Source organism: Pleurodeles waltl, chromosome 6 (genome assembly GCF_031143425.1).
Source record: "Pleurodeles waltl isolate 20211129_DDA chromosome 6, aPleWal1.hap1.20221129, whole genome shotgun sequence".
Classification (NCBI taxonomy): domain Eukaryota; kingdom Metazoa; phylum Chordata; class Amphibia; order Caudata; family Salamandridae; genus Pleurodeles; species Pleurodeles waltl.
Genome location: NC_090445.1, coordinates 1,196,375,348 through 1,196,397,123, shown reverse-complemented (window position 1 = coordinate 1,196,397,123; position 21,776 = coordinate 1,196,375,348). Strand labels below are relative to the sequence as shown.

Here is a 21,776-nt window from a genome sequence, read left to right as displayed (position 1 = left end):
GCCGCCGAGGCTGCACTCATCGAAGGTCAGCGCCTGAGGACAAGGCAAATGAGACTGATTTCAGGGGCCATGCGGCGAATGGAAAAGAATCAGACAACAGGGCTGGCACAGGTCCACACAGAGCTACAACACCTGAACAGTACTGTAGGTGACCTTGTGCTCTCCATCAGACAACTAGTGGCTGAACTTGTCACGGAGAGAGAGGGTGCAAGGCGCCGTGACCGGCAACTAATCCACCGACTAGACAGCATGGCTGCCTCCATCGTCTGCCTGGCTGTAAATACCACAGGGCTGTCACGCCGCACAGTCAGCCTACAGGTGGACATGGGCCACTTTGCCAGCAATGTGGCTCGCGGGCTGGGACGCATAAGCCACGCTGTGGACATGATGGAGGCACGACAGGTGGCTAGGGGCGCGGCAGACACGCCGCAAGACAGTGAGGAGGGCTCTACTATAAGTAGTGCATCTGCCACAGACACCAGGGTGTTGCGTAGTGGAAGTGCAAGGCAGGGAACTGCAGACGCTCCAGACACCAGCCATGCTGGGCGTCCCAGGTGTAGGATGTGAGCTACGCACTGACAAACAATGGAGGCACATGAGGTTAATGTGTCCTCATAGCAGGTGGACTTTTACAGCCCCTGATCAATAGTTCATTTCAATAGTTTATTGGTTCACATCATTAAAGTTCTTGTTTGTTCCACTTCACACCTGGGCTCTTTGTGTGTGTGGTGACAGTTACCACGTACCTTCCAAAGTATTGGTTTGCAATGTGGTCCCGTCTCTGTCTGCCTTGATTTGCAATGCTTCTATCCCCATGATGGCGATGTTGTAGCTCTTGCTCGTCATCCTCCGAATCTGGGTCTTCTGGGGTGACATGTAGACCACGTCTGGTGGCAGTGTTGTGCAGTATAGCGCATGCGCCAACGATCTTGAATGCTGTTATTGGGGCATACTGGAGGGCACCTCCACTTCTGTGGAGGCATCTGAATCTTGCCTTCAACAGTCCAAAGGTCCTCTCTATAATATTTCGGGTCCTCTTATGTGCACTGTTGTATCGCCTCTCTGTCTCTTTGCTAGGTGTTAAGTACGGGGTAAGTATCCATGGTCGTAGTGCATATGCACTGTCACCTGTTTGGCACAAAATGAACAATGTTAGCTGGGCATAGATGGGTTCCACATTGACCTGTGATTATGTCTGCAAGGTGTATTCAGCTATACCTAGGAGATATCCGTCTCCAAACTCCCCACGTTCTAGGCGTTGGTGTATCCCATTGTGCCTGAAAATGTAGGAGTCATGTGTACTCCCTGGAAATTTGGCAACCATGTCAGTTATAACATAATGGGCGTCACATACCACCTGGATGTTCACTGAGTGGGTACACTTCCGGTTGAGGAACAGATATTCCAGATTTGCAGGAGGGCATATTTGTATATGTGTCCCGTCTACACACCCTACATGCGGGAAGTTGGCAATCCTGTAGAATTCCAACTTGGTGCTGGTGATTTCTGCCTCATTCCTGGGTAGATATATGTATCTGGACATGTGTGTGAGTATGGCATCTAGGAATGCTCTGAAGAACAGTGAGAGTGCACTTTGAGATACCCCACCTGCCACAGCAATGACCCCCTGATAGCTACCCGAGGCCAAGAGGTGCAGTGAGCATAGCACTTGCACATGTGTGGGGATGGCGCTGCCGCGCACAGTCTGGCGTTAAAGCTGCGGATTGAGTAGATCTATTAATTCTAATATTGCTGCACTGCTGAGTCTGTATTTATCATATATCTCCTCAGTTTGTTGGAAAAGTGTCTGTCTGGTTCTGTATATCTTCTCCTGTCTCTGGCTCCTCCTCCTCATCTGCCGGGTGGCGTGGGCTCTCCTCCTCCTTGCTATCACATATATCTCCGCCATCTTGAGTGACCCAGGTGCCTTCTGGGTCTCCTTTTATACTTTGGTTCTGGTTACCACCTGCCCTGAGTTAGTGGTAAATTGGAAGTGCAAAATGGGCTTTTTGCGACTAGTCGCAATTTGCGAGTGGCTATTTCATATGGTTTGCGACTCGCAAATTGCGACTTCCTATTTGCGGGTCGCAAAATGGGGTCGCAATTTTTGCGAGTCGGTAATGGCTCACGTTGCAATTTGCGATTCGGAAATGAGGTTTTTGCATCCCATTTCCAATTTTGCGGGGTCGCAAATTGCGATTCGGACCATTTGAGACTCGCAAAATTTTGCTACATCTGGCCCTAAGTAACATCGCCTGTCCTTTACAGTAGAGCAGGGGCTTCACCTAGACCCCAGTTCAAGACCACTTTCCTGTTTGCCATTAGTAGTGTCATGGGGATAAACTTTGCAGGTATGTCCTCAATAAACACAAGCAGCATTCCCCAGGGGCACCACAGGGACAGTATGTCAAATCAGCAATTACATCAAAACATCAGTTCAGAAGGTTTCCACACCTGGGCCAAAATAATGGTCATAAGGCTTCCATTTAGGTTGCTTTGCAGAATGGGATATTGATCCTCGTGATCAATGACCTCCAGAGGACTGAGTGGGGCATACCTATGAGTGACAACCATCTCTTGCGAGGCGTGGGAAGAGTATGACTGCAGATGCGTGGAACCTCCCAACTTAGCAGTCAACCTGTATGATGTTCTGTCTGTGAGTTGAATTTCCTGTAGGAGGACAATATCAATGTTGTGTCAATTTAAGTACGCAAGCACCTGCCAGACTTCACACAGGTTGTTCAGGCTCTGAAATTCTGAGTGAAAACTCTTAATACTGCGTATTGCTCATTAGGGAGCAACAGTATGTAGGGATGAATCTATGAGGCATTCCTGAAACATGTAAAGGATTCGTGGCTGTCAAGGTACGGTGCAGTCATGTGGCTTTTGCGAGAACATAATACCATGCTATCTAAGGATCATCTACTTTGTACCTTCCACCCCCTCACTCATTCCGCCCCCTCAACATGCCAGAAACAGAGAACTACTTACCCCTGGCCCCCACATGACCCGTTAAAAATCATAACAATGAGATCAAAAATATCTTTAGCTATACTAGGTAACTTAGTCAGCAGTAGCCCTAGGTCCATAGGAGAGTCAGGATAGACAGAATGAAATAAAAGGGGTATTGGAACATGACGAATGTAGAACTAGAAGCCCACACCTGGGTACTGCCATGCCAAGTGGCAAAAGTCAACAATTAAGATACCACTTCTTGAGTATCTGGCATTCTCTCTCAACTGCAGCCTGTGCAATGTTGAGCAGAGTAGAAAAACAGAAAAATGCCAAGAGGGGTCTTGCAATCATAGCATAGATATTCTATATGATGACGAATCTACCCATCAGTAGAGGTCTGCAAGCATATACAATTGTGAATGCTCTTAACTGCGTGGAACCATTTTGTTTGGTGGTAAGTGGAATCATGGGATCGTGAACCAGTGGCACATTTAGTGCGTATATATCTTCCAGGAGTGACCTAGAGTGAAGTTTGTCCCAGGTCTTAATGGTGCATTGTACTGTACTTATTTCCTGAGCAGAGCGTTTGGCCGGGGAGCAAACAAGTGTATCAAGGGGATGAGGAGAAGCAACATCTGCTTCAACTGCAGCATGACAGAATTAGGCAGGAGGATGATCAAAGTGAGCTGTATGTGCTTGCAAGCATAAGTACTAGGGTTCAAAATCAGGCGCCAGGATGCCTCACTGATCAAACAGAAGTGTGAGTGTCCCTCACTTCAAGCTCTGCTCCCTCTCCAGCCATACCATGCAAGATCACAATCAGTCACAGAACTCTCTGGTGAGGGGGATAGGAATATAAGGAACAGATATAAAAACAGAGGCAGGGCAATCATTTTCACAGTAGCAATTCTACCTGTTAGCCATGGTGGCATTTTAATCCACATGAATATTTGTTCTTCGAATTTATCAATTGCCCTGCCATTGCTGTCATGTCAGATGGTCTCTTCGTCCCTGCTCACCCATATCCCGAGGTATTTCACAGAGGATGTGCACCGTCTAAGACAGTAGTTAAAAGTGCATTCAGTCGTTGGTGCAATGCGAGGAAAAACACCTGAGTTTGCCCTATTAATTGCTGATGCCTGAAGGGTAGTTAAAACTGAGAAATTCTCTGATTATAGGTAGTAGGTTAACATTAGGTTCAGGAATATACAGTTTGACATCACCTGCGTAGAGGGACGTCATTATGTGTCAAGCCATGAAGTTAGATCCCCATAAAGAATCAAGTTTATTGAGCTGTGCTGCCAGGGGTTGCATGGCTCTAGCGAATGGTACAGCAGGCATTGGGCAGCTGCAGGACAATAATATAGAAGATTTACCTACCTCACGAATCCCACACTGTAGCCCTTGCACTCTAGAATTCTTGAATAGTTAACGGTAACCTAGTGAATCGAAAGGTTTCATGGCGTCGAGGAACGTCACCTCCATATTTAAATAAAGGTTTAAATTAAATTATTTGGTGCAATTATGCACATATTGTTTGACTGCTGTGCGAGATAGAGCGCCAGGGTTGATGCTCTACTGATCCAGCCTTATTAAAATGGGAAGTAGGGAAAGCATTCTGCTGGATAGATCTTTAGCTAATTTCTTGTTGTCTATGACAAAGAGTAACTATCACAGCTCTTAGGGGCCTGCCAGGTTCAAGAATTTTAACTATTACAATTTTCTGCAGCGAACAAGAGAAGCAACCAGTTTCCTTGGAATCCTCATTCACTGCTAGGAGTCAGGGGTGGTCAAAACGTGAGCAAATCTTTGATGGAAATGTACAGATAATCCGTCTCCCTCCGGGGCTTTGACAGAAGGGAACCTCTGGGTCACCTACACACTTTCCTCCACTGATATCGAAACATCCAGTTACTTTAAGGGAGCCCCATCTAGTCATGCTCATCCGACAGTGTATAGGCATGCAGTAATATCAACTTCGTGGCATCAGGTTTAGATTGCTGGGGGTCCGCACAGAATGCTGTTACCAAATGCAGGGCCTCCTCAGTCTTGTGAGCAACAGTCATGTTCCCAGTGAATCACTGCAATGTGTGAGCTGGCCCATGGATGATGCAGTAGATGCACCAGTGTTCAGCGAGGTGTGTCTCTCTCCCCAAACCATCTGGCTCTCGCCTTCTTGCCCAGGAAACTGACCTCACTCTTTGCTGCAACCTTGTAGTCTACAAGTTTAGCCTGGATTGTGGCCAGTACCATTGTGCCCTTAACCACAAAACAGTCACGTTTGGGCGCAGGAATAAAATTTTGAAGCCAGCAAGTTGGTTTTGAAGCATCTTCACAATTCCTGACTGTTTAGGTACGCATATCCCCCTTATACCTACTTTAGGTGCCTCTGATAAGGTGGTGATGCTATCTGCTAAGTCCTCATTGAGAGAAACGTAGTCATGAACAGTGGTGGGTATCACTGCTTTGAAAAGAGTCCTGCAATGCGTTAGTTGGCAGCCTTCAAGGAAAAGCTCTATTACTACGGTTCCGAAAGGGCCTGCCAAGATGACCCAGGGTATGATGGAACAGATGCCTGAGCTAATTCTCCACCGGCGTGGTCCAGGTGTTAACATAGCGGGCAACAAACCAAAAGTCAATTTGCGACCATGTATTGCGAGTATACATCATGCATATGCCTTCGCAAGCCTAAGGATGTCTCACACGCATATGTCAATAAAATTATTGTCATCTATTAAGGCATCTGCTAACAGGTGAGGTCAGTGGGACTAGCTCTATCATAGTAAAGGTCAGGGACCTGTATAGTTGTTTGGGGATTAAGCCAAGTAACCTTTGCACATACCCCGTGGTAGGACAGCAGTCTGTAATGGGGCCAAATATGCAAATTATGGTTATAATGGTTCCTTGTAGGTAGCTTTGTAGAGTGAGACATTGATCCTATTGTTTACCAATGACCTCCAGAGGCCCTAGTGGGGCATCTGGAAGGGTAATAATGGCGACCTGCCAGGCGTAGGAAGAGTATAACAGCGGATGTGTGGAACCTACCAACTTAGCAGTTAACCTGGATGATGCCCTGTCTGTGAGTTTAATCTCCTGTAGGAGGACAATATCAATGTCATTTTAAATAAGCAAGCACTTGCCAGACTTCACACAGGTTGTCCAGGCCTCTGAAATTCTAAGTTAAAACTCTTAACGTTGTGCATTGCTCATTAGAGAGCAACAGTATGTAGCGATGAGTCTATACGGCATTCCTGAAACATGTAATGGACTTGTAGTCATCAAGGTGTGATGCAGTCATGTGGCTTCTGCAAGAACGTGATACCATGATGCCTGATGATCATCTGCTTTTTACCTTCCACCCCCACTCACATAACAAAAATGGTGTATTGGAACATAACGCATGTAGAACTAGAAGAACGTTTTTGGGTTGTCAAGGTACGGGGCCTAACAATCCATCTCGACTACAAGAGGGAGGCCAGAGAGTCAAGGTTATATAATACCCACTAGACATCCATTGTTTATACATTAGAAAATGGATACTGGCTCTTTACCCACAGCCAGGCTATCAGGAAGTGCAGCTGAGTCCTACTGCTGGTTTTCCAAACCCATACTGCCAGCTGGTGCTTCATTCCAAAGAGCCCAATGCCAAATGGGAAAAAGGCTCTCTCCTCTTCCCCCTATCAAGGTGACCAAGAGTAAAGCATACAGTAGCAAGCCAGCATGTAACTAAAAGGTTGTGCCCAGGTCTAGAACATTTGTGTAGCACAATGCTAGAGAGCATGGATTCATGGTCTGAGGTGGGCCTCTTTCCCCACTCCATTGAGTGCAGGAGAAATGCACAGGTTTTTCCAGCAAAATTCTGCTGCTTGTTTAGGGTCACTGATGCTTTGCAATCTAAGATTCATGGTGGCGCAGAGCTTGACCAGGTGTTATGGAGCATATTGTATGACGGCTTTCGGAAGATCATGCTTGATGCTTAGAAGTTCTCTTCTTGCAGTCTGACTTGCCAGTGTGAAGTCCTAGTCAATTGAGAGCTTGTTTCCTTGTTATGTAAGGTTGTGCCTTCTCTTGCAAGACGCAAAGCCCTGTTCTGATCTTTGAAATTTAGAATTGGGGTAATTATAGGGCTGGCCGGTGCTCCTGATGGGAGGTGTGGACATAGTGATCTGTGCGCCTGCTCGTCAGGGACTAAGGTGGTGAAGGTAGTTCTCTCAAATATGCTTACCAATACTTTTTCTATAGAGCCTTTCATTCAGTAAACAGCACCACAGCAGTGGATTCAGGTATTCCAAGAATTCATAAATTGTTGTGGTGGGAGCGGGATGCCAAGTCTTCATTTTGCCTTGATCAATTTCAGGACTTGTTCCAAGCAGAGCAGTCTCTCATCACTGCGTGTGCCATCTTCAGACTTCAACGCGCTATGATCTAGATTGTTAATCCTGTCATTGTTTTTGTCAATGCACTTCTTCATGGAATCAAGTCTATCTATTAGTGTGTGTATCAGTCATGCTGTCAATCGTAATCAGACTATGTTTCATGTCAGTAGGAAGTGTGCAAACATACTGCTCCAGCATGACTCCAGGGGGCACAGCTGAGATGAGTCGTCCTCCTCTACTGTCTTTTGCCCTGTTGGACTTGCCACTAGCCAAGATTCAAATGGGATTTTAGCCTTTTTACTGTCTTATTTCTTTATGTTTGACTATTGGGGGGTGGCTATTAGGCAACCCGCTAGATACGTAACGTGGTTTTTGTCAATAGCAGATGGTGTTCAAGGCTGGTTCAGCCATGGATCAATGACATAACATTAATGGCAACTATACTGATTCAGAAGAATATCAGAAAATAAATATTGTTCACAAAAATATCACCTTCCTATACTTAACTAAAAAATGATCAATTATCGATAACCAAAATATTGCAGTTAAAAACATCTATTTTCACTTATACTGATAACAAAAATATCAGAAACAAAAATATCATGACCTTTAAATAAGCATATAAATAGTTAGAAATATAGCAACTCACAATATCGACTACATTAATTTTGCCAAAAATAATTCATTTTAATTACAAAAAAGGTGAATATAACAATATTTTACCGTAATCAAAACTTTTAAAACACATTAAAAAATTATAAATACTTCAGCAACATTATAACAGTTTTCTATCACTAAACCGAAATTACCCCAAATAAAAATACACATCAATACATCAAAAGATTAATAACAATTATATTTACAACAAATACTAAAATGTAAACATGAAACAAAAATAAAAATACGTTATAATATGTATCTAACCAATCCAAAATAAAACACAAATATCAATACATATATTCAGCTTATAAAATAAACACTAATTAACATTCACCATAAAAAGCAATAACTGAAAAAACCTTCAACCTCAATGAACACCAACCAATAAAATAACGTAACCAATAAAATGGTCTAATCATTTAAAGTAACAAAATACAAGGCACACAAAATGTGACTACTAACTACACCAAAACCTTCAAAAGCAGCAAGAAGAAAATAGAGTGCCACGCTTTCCAAACACAACTTGAAAACAGAAGTGGAAAATATATACAAATACCTTCTGAAGTAAAACATTTATTTAAAATAACTTACACATTAATTAATCAAGAATATGTTAAATAATAAATAACTAACAAATCACTTTACTGCTTTTATCTCCTAAACTGAAGATACTATAGAGAAATTACAACAACATTGAGAAGTTAATAATCTGTCAAAAAACAGCAGTAATCACATACCAGAAAAAAGCCACACAAAAAGTAAGTAAATAAAAAAAAAACAAATACCAACTCACCCTAAAACAGTAAAAATAAAATCAAACTCCCTCAGTCCCCACTAACTTCCAAAAAACAAACGTTCAAAATAAAACTAAAGCAACTATTTTTCCACCAGCCTAAAAAGAGCCACTTGACCCATATTACAACATCCACAACAGAAAGCCTGAAAATAAAGACTGCAATTTGCAGCAAGAACACATATGCAAGCATAAAATAGGAAACGAGAACCATAATTATGTAGGTCTATATTAAACATATTATAAATGTATATAAACAGGTAATTCTTTGTATTATTATACTATTTTCAGACATAGTGACAGAAAGAGCCAGACACATCACATCACAGAAAGGGAAACAATTACTCTCACACATGGGCTACACTTACAGCCAATGAAGTACAGGCATGAAAACGATCAATTGGAAATCTACTCAATATTACTCTAATGCTTGCTACTGGAGGCTCACAACAAAATATAATGTTATTATTAATGTACGGGAACACAACCACCTCTCAAATGTCACCAAAATCAAAGTAAGACTTGTACTACAAGATTTAAGAAAGGGAAGCACTAGCTCCCAAGAGCCCACAAGTAAAATACTATAAGATAGTACTCCCTAAAGTGCCAAACGCATGACAGGGCAGCTACCAGCTATACCCTCATTAAAACACTTAATAGCATAAACAATAAAGAAAAGGGCAATGATACCCTTCCTGTCCCTAGAAGATACTACAATATAAAATTCTGAACCACTTAACCATTACACATAATGAGGAACCCTTCCTCTTTCATGATCACCTTAACAATGATTATTGTATTGTAATATTTTCTACAGCAGATAATGTATTAAAACTAAGCCAGTGTCAAACATGGGTGATGGATGGGACATTCAAATTGTGCCACAAAGCATTCACTCAGATACATGGTGAGTATCAAAACACTACTAAACCATTCATATATGCCCTACTGCCTAATAAACAAAATAGCACTTACTACAAACTACTAAACTACATTACAATTAAAACAAACAACTACTCCTACATAAAATAATAATAATAGATGTTGGACAATCTATGATTAAAACTATCCCTAAATTGTACCCACACACAGCTATACAAGGCTGTTACTACCATTTTAACCAAAGCATCTGGAGACACCTCCAACATTCTGCACTGAGAATAGAATATGCAACAAACAATATGCCTTTGAAATTAAAGGAAAAGACTGCACTAGCCTATGTACCTGTCACAGAGGTAGTTAACCACTACAAATTACTTACAGAAAGTACTTGGTACCAACAAAGCAAACACAAACGAAGTCCTGTAGCGGATTATTTTGAAGACACTTGGGATGGACTATTGCACCCTTTTGCTCACAGATGCCAACCTAATTTCCAAATACCATGGCTGATTTTCTATGACAGCACCACGGCTCAAGACACCAACAACACAATAGAAGGATCGCATAATGCCTTCAAGTCCACACTATGCAAAACCCAACCTACACTCTACAAATTCAAAGAAGCCTAACGAAAAGAACAATGCAACCAATAACTATGAATAGAACAATCAATAACCAAAATTAAACTTAAAGTTGGCAAACAAACCAAAAGAATGTATGGCATGGTACAGTGTAAAGTAAAATTATTAACAACAAAGAAAAACACTACACAGAATAAATAGTGAAAACCCTACAATACAAAAAAGCCCCCAACAAGCCAAACAAAAATTCCAAACAGCATAACTAAAATAATATTTAACTAAATATTAAACAAATTATTTTTAAACATCAGTCATACAAATATACAACTAGAATTGCAAATAGCTCTGAGGGATTAAATGAACATATGTACTAATTAGATACAAAATGACAAAGTTACTAACCACAAAACTCAAAACTACAACTAAAATCAAATGTAAACAATTAAATACAACACATAAAAAGAAATATAACAAGTACCAGTCACACCAAATGCACATAAATAATAAAATATAACATTTCCCACTCACAAAAATATACCATACTGTTCTGTAGCTGCAGATCTTCCTCTGTGTCGATATAGTCAAAAATATAATTCACCAAAAAGGGAAAACTAATTAAAAAAAAGCCCAATAAAACACTAAAATAAAACAGGTCCAATAAAATCCAACGAAGCTGTTAAGTAACCAGTAAACCGAAGACATAATATACAATACCCACCTACAAAAAACAGTATCCTCAAGTGTAAAATAAACATCACAATTGATCTATACAAAGCACATAACATACCATTATATGAAATAGCAATACGTAACTAACAAACTCTACTTAAGCCTAACACAAATCACTAGTATACAAAATAACAAAAACTACAAATAAACCTTCCAGAAACTTGAAAACAGCACTATAACTAACATTTAATTATGTTCCCTACATCCACTCTACCCTCAAGACCCTACAAAAAAACCTTAAAAATGAACAAACTGGAGAACCTTCCCAGGACTTACTTCCAGGAAAATGAACCAAAAATGACAAATCGGCTACAAAAGTTAAATTAGCACTAAAGAAATGGCTGCTAAATGAAACTAAAAAGAGATTATTTCCTTATAGAAAACAATAGGGATTTAATAAAAAATGTATAAACAAATGTGTAAATAATATAAAACATGTCCATAAAAGTGATATGGAAATATGAAACACTTATGCAAAGTAGAAAATAAATAACACTGTATAAAAATATAGTATTGTTTAAAATAAACTTAAAAAGTATGTAAACAATGTTACGAAATGTATGTGAAACAACTGTATGCACCTTTACTTGCATGCCCCAAAAGGTAGGCATCTGGCCACAGCTTACCACCATAGTGGGACGCAGTCACATCTCCTGTGGCACCTGGCCCCTGATGCATCAGTCGTCTGCAGCAGCACATAAGCTCCCAGGCAGGTCATCCAGGCCTTTGTACATTCACTTGTGGGCGCCCCAATGGGTAGGCATCTGGTTATAGGTTAGCACCATAGTGGAAAGCAGTCATGGTCTTATGTGGCATCTGGCCCTCTAGGCCTCACTTGATAAAATGGACACAGTCCACTCAGCCTGTGCTTTATTCGTTAAGTCAGCAGCAGGAAGCAGAACGTACACACTTTCTATTCAGTGATGGGCCAAAATACAGCACATTAGCCAGCAATGTCTGGCTCGATGGAGCCGATGTTTGTGCAAGCTTCAAACAGAGAAAGAGAGCACTGGGGGGGACACAGAACAACTCACACCGGGACATTGGTGACTAGCCCATTGTACTCAGGACCTTAAAATACCCTCACAGTAGGGATATCATGGTTACTAGGGCAACAATTAACAAATATTTTGCGTACAAAGATTAGAGGAGTTGTCCCAAGACACTGACGAGATGCAATGATCTACAAAAGATCAGACAGACGTTATTCAACCTTAATGTAAGATAAAGTGGTTGGCGGGATGGTAATTTAGGAGCTAAACACAAAGGAAGCTGTCCAATTATTCAGATGTGGAGGGGGCTGGGAAAATATTGACTTGTGTACATGCTAAACAAAAGATTGAGAAACACTGTTTACATTGGTGAAAATGCTAGTTTCATACTGTGCTGTTCTTGGAAGTTAGATACAAGGTGAATACTTCTGAATGTTTTTGTTGTTTCTCTAGAGGTACCTGATCCCATTATTGAACAAGAAATGCTGTTGTTTTGTGTGATATGTATAGCCAGCGTTTGTGGTCATAAAGTTGTGTTAAATGACTGTCCTCCTTGTCCCCTTCTTGGACGATTTGTTTTTATAACGTTTTCATGTGTGAAAAGTTGACATAGTACTACATAGGAAATCTACATTCACCGTTCACACTTCAATAAAAGCTTTAAAAAAGAAAAGACATGCCTCGATAGCGTTGTCAAAATTACTTGAAACATATGCTTCTTCAGAAATTCCCTAGTTTAATGAATAGCTACAGCGTTTGCCATGATGGGGAGACTCGGAATAACAGAAAAAAATTATTCAAACCACTTTTGGATCATTAAAAACATTTATGAAGTCATACTGGCAGTACACTGTGGTCCCATTATGCACGTTATATACTTTTATCTGAAACGTTAATTCAAAAGAATCTTCTTTAGTGCTAGAAGCCACCAAAATCCCAATAAACGTATAAACCCTGCTAATATAAGTAAATGTATTGGTTCTGTGGTTACAGAGTCTAAACAAAGATCATGATTACAATGTAGCTGCAAAACGCAGGTGAAAATTGTGCATCAGCTAATCACTACCATGTAGAATGCAATAATTATTGAATGCGCAATTTGCTCTCAAATCTGAGTTAGGTCACAGGAATGGGAAATGACACACAATTTGCTCATGTCTGCAACCAATCAGGGACATACAAATCAGAAATGCACACAACATGTACTAGTGGTTTACAGCACGTGTTACCAATATGTGGGACCAAACTTCCACATCAGTTGCAATTTAAACCCAATTTGTAATCCCACTTTAGCCGCAAACAGGTGTTTTTTGTCCGAAACAGGATTAACTACCCATATAAAATAAGGGCCTGAATGATATATCTTGCATGACAAAATTGACAAAAGGAGTGCAAAAATAGCATATTTAATATACTACTCACTATATGCAGCTGGTCACGGTATTCACAGTTATGCCTTACTGTTCAAGAGCTCAGGTAACTGATACATAGTCGAGACCTGAAAGAAAATGGTTACAATGCATTAACACTAACATGACAAATATATATAGCAAGTTTCAATTGGAAAGCATAAATCAGAACTGATTTGTAGATGCTAAAGAAGCAAATTAATTATGGTATGTTTTAATTTAACAATTGTATGCAGCACATGCTGCACAGTCAGGTATTGCATAGCTGAATTCTAAGATTGTATTCCATATCAGCCAAAACAAGAGAAACACAAACAGGAATGACATGTCTCTTATTTACATTTCTGCAAAGTCCCAATATTCACAACACTTCATTTCCTAAAACTCTGTATGCACCAGAACATTTGCCTTCTGATTGCTTAGTGTATTTCCGTTTCCCAGATATGATAGCCTCGTGATTCTTTTCCTGCTCTGTTACCTCTCAGACCTCATAAGCCACCATGCATTGCTAATGTTAGGTCTGGAGAGTTTAAATGCATGGACATGACATTTACTGCATTGAAGCAGCTTAACTACTCCTCACTGGAAGCATCACATTTACTTTATTCTCTCTCTAGTGCCAACCATATGATAGGTTGTACATCACCCAGAGGAGAGCACTGAATATATGTTCAATATCTACTTTGCTCAAACTTCCGGGGTTACCCCTTCGAGTAAATGTTATAGGTTTGCTTGGTACGCTTTTACCCTTGTGGAGTCATGCTATGGCGAATTCTGTACCCCACTATTCACCTACTATTCCTTCATAATTGAACACTGGCTGCAAAGCTGTTAGTCTCATCTCTGATCACAGTCCTGTGGGCAGCAACTGGGTCTGCCTTTTAACGCCCTTCCCTTCCTGCTTCCAACTCGCAATCTAACCAGATGTTTAGCTTTTAGTGATTCAGAAACTCCTTCTCCAAGCTTGTGCACCATCTAGATTTAGGTTCAACTCATTCCATTGCCTTATTCAACTAATCTTCCAAGAGGGAACTTGTGGACACCCTAGAAGACCAGAGAACCTATGAATCATATCAGGAAAAGTATCTTTACATTATACTAATATGAGCTAATCTATCAAATTACCCAATCAAGCAATGGGCCTTGCTCTAAATAATAGACTGTTCACGGACTGTTTCATATTTCCATTTCCCATAGTCAGGAGGAGCAAAATATATTGATCAAACTAGTTTGGCTAATGGCACGAAGGGTTCTGCCTTGCTTCTGTGTCATGAACAGGAAACTGTCTGAACGTCAGCAGTTATGGTCTCTGTAAACGTGGTTGCAACTGTGCCTTTTAAGTACAAGAACAACGTTGAAAGTAGAAAAAAGATATACGCCTCTCTTAGAGATTCATTAGTATACCACTTATACCTCCAAAATGTACCACACTTTTTTCATGCCTGTATGCACACTTTTCATATTGTGAGGTAGAATGCAGCTTTGTTACATTTTGTTCCTGAGATCCAGCAAGTTGGTGTGGCAGCTGAATATCAAGTCCAGGATATATATCATGGGGCAAACATATCATGGGCAAATTATCGAGGGACAAAGCATCCACAGGTAAGTATGTATAGGTTTTCTATACCTAATTCTACCTAGATGTACCTTGACAATATACATATATCTTATAGGTACCCAGATATGGACTTAAGAATAGTACAACTAACCCTCTATTTGTGCACTCACCTTTCCATATTTTGCCCCTTGATATTGTCTACATGGTATTAGTGTGCCATGATATTTTTGTACTCAATATTCAAGGTTACAATCACCGAGTTTGGGTGAAAATTCAAAACAAAAAAAGGCCTTCCAAAGACCAGCGTACATTAAGGATAAACGTAGCCAATCATCATTCACCCGTCAGTCCTGCTTTGCAGCTCTGTATCCATCATTTCACAGAATAGTTCAGGAACAAAAGACCATCAGCATAATGTTGCTGGACTTTAAAACTCTAAACTGTTGACTGAAAATTCAGCAAATTTAGGGCTGTCTGTGAGGGTGAATGGATTACTTCCCGGTGAACGTCATTATACCTAGGTTAGTCTCCCTCATCATGGCCATAATCTATGAGGCCCCCTGGCCTCTCAACAGGGAAACACTACCTAAGCTTTCTTCTATTTTATCTATAAGGCTCTAGGGGCCACATGTACATAGATGCAATTTTCATTTCCTTAATAGTAACTTCATAAAAGTCGCTATTTAGGAAATGTTATGTACCAAGATACTGATTTCCTAATAGCGAATCCTACAAAGTAGCAGTAGCACCAGTCCAATCCAAAAGAACCTGCCCCACTCCAATCCAAAACCTTCCCTACTAAAATTCAAAGCAAACCGCCCCACTCCAATCTACCCACTGCTATTTAATCTACCTCACCATAGTCCACCCATTCCACCCCAATTCACCCCACACCAATCCAATTGAATAAAAATCTACCCCACCCAAATCCAATCGACCCTACTTCCTCCCAAAACCACCTAACTCCAATCCAATCTACCACAATCAACACACTTGTATCGAAAAACAATTTTCCCCACTCCAATCTGCCCCAATCCAAAACTGTGTGCTCCACTCCGATCTAACCCTCTCCAATCTGCCCCACACTAATCTCCCCCACGGCAATCCAAAAACAATCTGCCCCACTCCAATCCAAAACAATCTGCCCAACTCCAGTTCAAAATAATCTGCCCACTACAATTCACCCCACTCCAATCTGCCCCACTCTAATCCAAAGTAATCTGCCCCACTCTAATCCAAAGTAATCTGCCCCACTCCAATCTATCCTACTCCAATCAGCCCCACTCCACTCCAAAACAATCTGCCCCACTCCAATATACCATACTCCAAACCACCCACTCCAATCCAAAACACTCGGCCCTCTCCAATGCGTCCCACTCTAATCTGCTCCACTCTAATCCAAAACAATTTGCCCCACTCCAGTCTTCCCTACTGCAATCCAAACCAACATGCCCCACTCCAATCCAAAACAATCTGCCCCACACCAACATGCCCTGCTCCAATCCTATCCACCTTGCCCCAGTCCAACCACTCCATCCCAATTCACCGCATTCCAAACTACCACAACCCAACCCACTCCAATACACCCCACATTAATTCAATCTACCCCACTCCAATCCACCTCACACCAATCTAATCAAGCCCTCTCCCTCCAAGCCATCCCATTACAATCCAATATGCAACAACCCACCCCACTTCAATTAAAACAATCTGCCTCATTCCACTCCAAAACAATCGCCCCATGCAATTTGCCCTACTCCAATCTAACCCACTCCAATCCAAAACAATCTGCCCCGCTCAAATCCCCTCCACTCCAATCCAAAATAACCTGCTCACTCAAAATTTCCCCACTCCAATCCAAAACAATTTGCTTCACTCCAATATTCTGGACTCCAATCCAGAACAATATATCTGACTCCAATCTGCCTCACTCCAATCCAAAACAATCTGGTACACTCCGATCTGCCCTACTAAAATCCAAAACAATCTGCTCCAATCCAATCCGCCCGCTCCATCCCAATTCATCCAGTTCCAATCCACTGTAATCCACCACACACCAAGCCAATCTACTCCACTCCAATCCACCTCACCCCAATCCAATCCACCCCAGCTCCTCCCCAAACCACCCCTCTCCAATTCAATCCACCTCACTCAAATCTAAAACAATCTGCCCCACTCCAATGCAAAACAAACCACCCCTCTCCAATCTGTTCTACTCCAATCCAAAACAATCTTCCCCACTCCAATCCAGAACAATCTGCCCCACTCCAATCTGCCCCACTCAATTAAAAAACAATCGGCCCCATTCCAGTCCAAAACAATATGTTCCATCCAATCTGCCCCACTCCAGTCCAAAACAATCTGCCCCACTCCAATTCAAAACAATCTGCCCCACTCCAATCTGTCCCGCTCCAATCTAATCCACCCACTCCATTCCAATTCACCCAACTCCAATCTACCACAATCCACTCCACACCAAACCAATCTACCTCACTCCAATCCACCACACCCCAATCCAATCCACCCCACTCCCTCCCCAAACCACCACACTCCAGACCAATCCACCACGATCCTATCCAAAACAATCTGCCCCACTCCAATCAGCTCCAATCCTTAACTATCTGCACTACTCCAATACAAAACAATCTGCCCAACTCCAATCTGCCCTACTCCAATCCAAATCAATCTACCCCACTCCAGCCTGCCCCACTTAAATCCAATCGACCTCACCATAATCCAATCCAGGGCATGACCTACCCAATCCATCCCACCCCACCCCAATCCACCATAATCCCCCCTCTAATCCAAAATAATAGTGGCCAACTCCAATCTGCCACACAGCAATAGACCCCACTCCATTCCTAAACAATCTGCCCCACTCCAATTCAAAACAATCGGTCCCACTCCAATCCAAAACAATCTGTCCCACTCCAATGCAAAACAATCCGTCCCCTCCAATATGCCCGACTCCAATCCAAAACAATCTTCCCCACTCCCATGCAAAACAACATGCCCCATTCCTATTCAAAACAATCTGCCCCAATCAGTTCCAATCCAGAACAATCTGCCCCACTCCCATCTGCCCCATTCCAACGCAAAACAATTCATCCCATTCCAATCCACTCAATCCAATCCACCTCACCCAACCCAATCCACCCTACTCCACTCCAATCCAATCCACCCCAATTCAGCCAAATCCAATCTACCCTGCTCCAATCCACCCTATCCCACTCCAGTCCACCTCACCTGTCTAACCCAGTCCACATATTCCCCAATCTAATCCAATCCACCTCAATCCAATCCACCCCACTCAATCAATTCCACCTCGCTCCAATCCATTTCACCCCACTGCAATCCAATCTACTCCACTCCAATCCACCCCACATCAATCAACTATACCCCCCTCCAGTCCAGTCCATTCCACTCCAGCCCAGTTCACCTCAATGGAACCCACTTTCCCCAGTCCAATCGAACCCACCTCACCCTACTCCAGTCCACCCCACCACAATAAAATCCACCCCACTCCAGTCCACCCCACCCCAATTCAATCCACCCCATTTCAATCTACCCCACCTCAGTGCAATCTACCCCACTCCAATCCACCACACTCCAGTTCACCTTACCCCATTAAAAAAAACACTCCAGCCCAATCCACCCCATCAATCCAACCCACTCTAACCCAATCCAATTCACCCCTATCTATTCCAATCCAAGCCACCCGACTACCTCAATCCACTCCACCCTATTCCACCCCACTGCGCCCTATTCCACCCCCTCCACTCCATTCTGCAACATTCCACTCTACGACACTCCACTCCACCCTACAACCCTCCACTCTACAACACTCCACTTTATGACAGCCCCTATCTACAACACTCACTGCCACCGAACCACTGTACTACTCCCTCTATTCAACTCTACGACACTATACCCCCCTTACTCCACTCCACGGCACTCTAACAAATCCAGTCTACGAACTGGCTTTGCCACTGGTTTTTACTGTCGTTTTCTCTGATATTAGCACTTTTTTTTAGCTATGTAATTCACTACTCTTATTTTGGTGCCTGGGTTTATGCGGTATAGCCAGTCACACACACAAAGGGTGGCCGTGGTGCTCGAGATGCGGACCAGGATTGCACTGTTGTTTGCTATATGCTCCATTAACCCTCGCTTTAAAATCAAACGTTTATTCAAGAAAGTCCTTGGCAAATCACACTTTTGACTTCAGGATCCCGTTTGCCAACCCTGCCACGGTCGAGGCATGCATCCCTATCCTACAGCATATAGGTTATCAGCAAGGTCTGAGAGGCGCTGTCTTTCGAACAGACAAACTGTCAGCTTCTGGATGAATAATTTGAAACCGACTTTTCCTCGTCTGGGAAACTAGAATGTTTTAAAGTCGTTTTACGCTGTTTGCAGCACTTAATAGTGTTCGAAAAAACAACATAAACGTTTTTAAGTTGCAGCCCCGCACTGTCTCCACTGAACAGTGACTGCTGCCAGCGACAGGAAGTCGGATGTGAAAGGAAGTTATCTATCGCAGATAGATAGGGTTTGTGTTTGTGTACCAGACCGATAGCGAATCACATGATGAAGCATTAGTCAGACTCAAGCCTTGTGACCCGCTGCAGTAGGAATAATACTGCGCTTTGGAGCCCACTGACGCAGGCTTTCCGGATTCATTAAAATGATGAAAACAAAAAGAAGTGGCGCCTTTAGTAGAGAGCGTCAGGCATATGTGTTTTCTTTAATAGTATATTTTTGAAAACATAATTTGATATCGCATAAAGAGTACCTCTTGTTGTGTACTACTGCGTCATTATAAATGCGACACTGAATTAAAAAAAGTATGAATACTTGAAAATCAAGCAGAGATGTATTCGTTATATCTCACTGAGCCCCTCCCACGGTTTCAAGAGTTCCGCCAGAGCATATTCCCAGCGGTTTGCCTGTGCTGCTCGTTTCTCACATGGGCTCCATTTTCGACTGTTTCCTCTCACCCTCACACCCAAGTCAGTGATTCTGTCCAGGAGGGAAGCACGAGAGTGCCTCCATTGGGTTCCAAATCGCAGTACGCCAGCCTTGCCAACTACAGTCAACAAGCATTGGCAGACCCAATACGTCTCGCCTTTGAAACTATTGCCTTTTGCTGCATAGCTGGGCATTGTCGATTTTGGCAATGATTTGTACCATGCCCTATAGCAGCATGGCTATAAATAATATTAAAAACGAACTATGATGTATATTGCGATAATGCGCTTTTAATTTAAAAAAACGCATTAGCCCTAGCTGCGTCATAAGCGCTTTTTAAAATTAGTTTTAGCCACACTGAAAAGCATCCTTGCTGCTGTACCTCACTGCTACAAAACATTGCCAAGGCCAATAGCTCTCACTTGCAAGACTTATTGGCAAAGCGACGAGGTCTGGCCTAGGTCATATCTATTTGTTTTGATGTCGTGGAGTGGCACTGACTGACGTGGCATTGTGTGGTGTGCAGTGGAGTGGCCCTGTGAGGCGTGGAGCAGAGTGGCATTGTGTGGCACAGTGTGGAGTGGCATTGTGTATAATGGAGTAGAATGACAGTGTGGCATGGAGTGGGAAGAAGTGGAAATATGTGGCATAATGTGGAATTATGTGGTGCGTAGTGGAATTATATGACGTGCAGTGCACTTATGTGAAATGAATAGTGTGGTGTGGAATTGTGTGGCATGGAACAGTGTGGCATTGAGTGGAGTGGAATTATGTGGTGTGGAGTGAAATTATGTGGCGTGAAGTGGAATTATGTGACATCCAATTATTTGGTGTTGCATGGGGCAGAATTATGTGTTGTGGGATTGTGGCATGGAATTGTATGGAGTGGGGCTGTGTGGCGTGGAGTGGCGATATGTGGAAAGGAACTGTGTGATGTTTAGTAGAGTGAAATTATGTGGCGTGGAGTGAATTTATTTGGTATGGAATGGATTGGAAATTACCGAATTAATGGTCCTGAAGTGGAATTATGTAGCATAGAGCTGAAATATGAAGACTGGAATTGCGTTGTGTGGCATGGAATTGTGTAGCATGAAGTGAAATTGTCAGAAGTAGAATTGTGTGGTGTGGAGTGCAACTGTTTGGTGTGGAGTGCAAATGTTTGACTTGGAGTGCCATTGTGTGAAGTAGAATTATGTGGCATGGCATGGAATTATATAACATGGAATGGAATTATGTGATGTGGCATGGAGTTATGAGGTGTGGCGTGGAATTTTGTGGCATAGATCCAAGTGGAATTCATTGGAGTTAAAATATGTGACATGGGGTGTAATGGAATTAGGTGGCAAGGAGTGGAACTATGTGGCATGGAGTGGTGTGGAATTATGTGCTGCAGAGTGAAACTGTGTAGAGCAGAGTAGAATTGTGTGGCATGGAATTGTGTGGCCTAGAATTGTGAGACATGGAATTGTGTGGCATGTAGTGGATCTGTGTGATGTAGTGTGGAATTGTGTGGTATGGAATTGTGTGGAGTTGAATCGTGGGCTTGGAACTGTGTGGTGTTGATTTATGTGGCATGAAAAGGTGTGGAGTGGAATGTTATGGAGTGGAAGTGTGTGCAGACTGAACAACAGAACACAAAGAACATGGTGGTGATTTTGGAAACGCAGGGGTAGCAAGACAAAGAAAGCGAGGATGAAGGCAGTAAATATAAGTAGTCAAATGAAACAACAGGGGGTGAAAAGAACAGTGTTTGTTTATAAAGAAAACGTTTTTGTGGAAGCTTGTGCAGACTTGGACTTGCATCGTGGACAAATGACATCTGAAGTTTGTAACAGTGACTGGAGGAATGATATGAAGTTAATGCGTCCAT

The 21,776-nt window shown here is 42.3% G+C and overlaps 1 protein-coding gene across 6 annotated transcripts in view; it reads right to left on the bottom strand.

Annotated features, from left to right (window-relative positions):
• Positions 1–21,776, bottom strand: part of SORBS1 (sorbin and SH3 domain containing 1) — a 794,498-nt gene that overhangs the window by 652,508 nt on the left and 120,214 nt on the right. For all 6 annotated transcript variants that reach the window (XM_069240476.1, XM_069240479.1, XM_069240480.1 and 3 more), the window contains one exon: positions 13,391–13,466. The gene's annotated coding sequence lies outside the window, so the exon portion shown is untranslated. The remainder of the gene's footprint in view (positions 1–13,390; positions 13,467–21,776) is intronic.